The sequence below is a fragment of the Babylonia areolata genome, chromosome 32 (genome assembly GCF_041734735.1).
Source record: "Babylonia areolata isolate BAREFJ2019XMU chromosome 32, ASM4173473v1, whole genome shotgun sequence".
Taxonomy (NCBI): Eukaryota; Metazoa; Mollusca; class Gastropoda; order Neogastropoda; family Buccinidae; genus Babylonia; species Babylonia areolata.
This window is the reverse complement of record NC_134907.1, coordinates 20,818,656-20,818,935: the sequence shown is the minus strand read 5'-3', so window position 1 is coordinate 20,818,935 and position 280 is coordinate 20,818,656.

Sequence of the window (280 nt, the reverse complement as noted above, 5' to 3'; positions counted from 1 at the left end):
CATGTGGTTTATTTCCAGCACAGCACCACAGCTGACTGCCAGGCACTCTTTCAGTATAAATAGTATTCCTCCCACCTTGGAAATCCTGCACTGGAATTGTTCTCTTTTCTATCTTTTTTTTTTTTTTTTCTTACTCTGTGTCTTGGTGGCCCATTTTTCTTTCTTTTTTTAAAGAAATCCTTGATTTTTATTTTTCTGGGCGTGATAACTGGGCATTCTTGTACGATGTGTGAGGTACCCCGATGGCAATTTTTTGTTTTGTATGCCTGTTATGATTTTC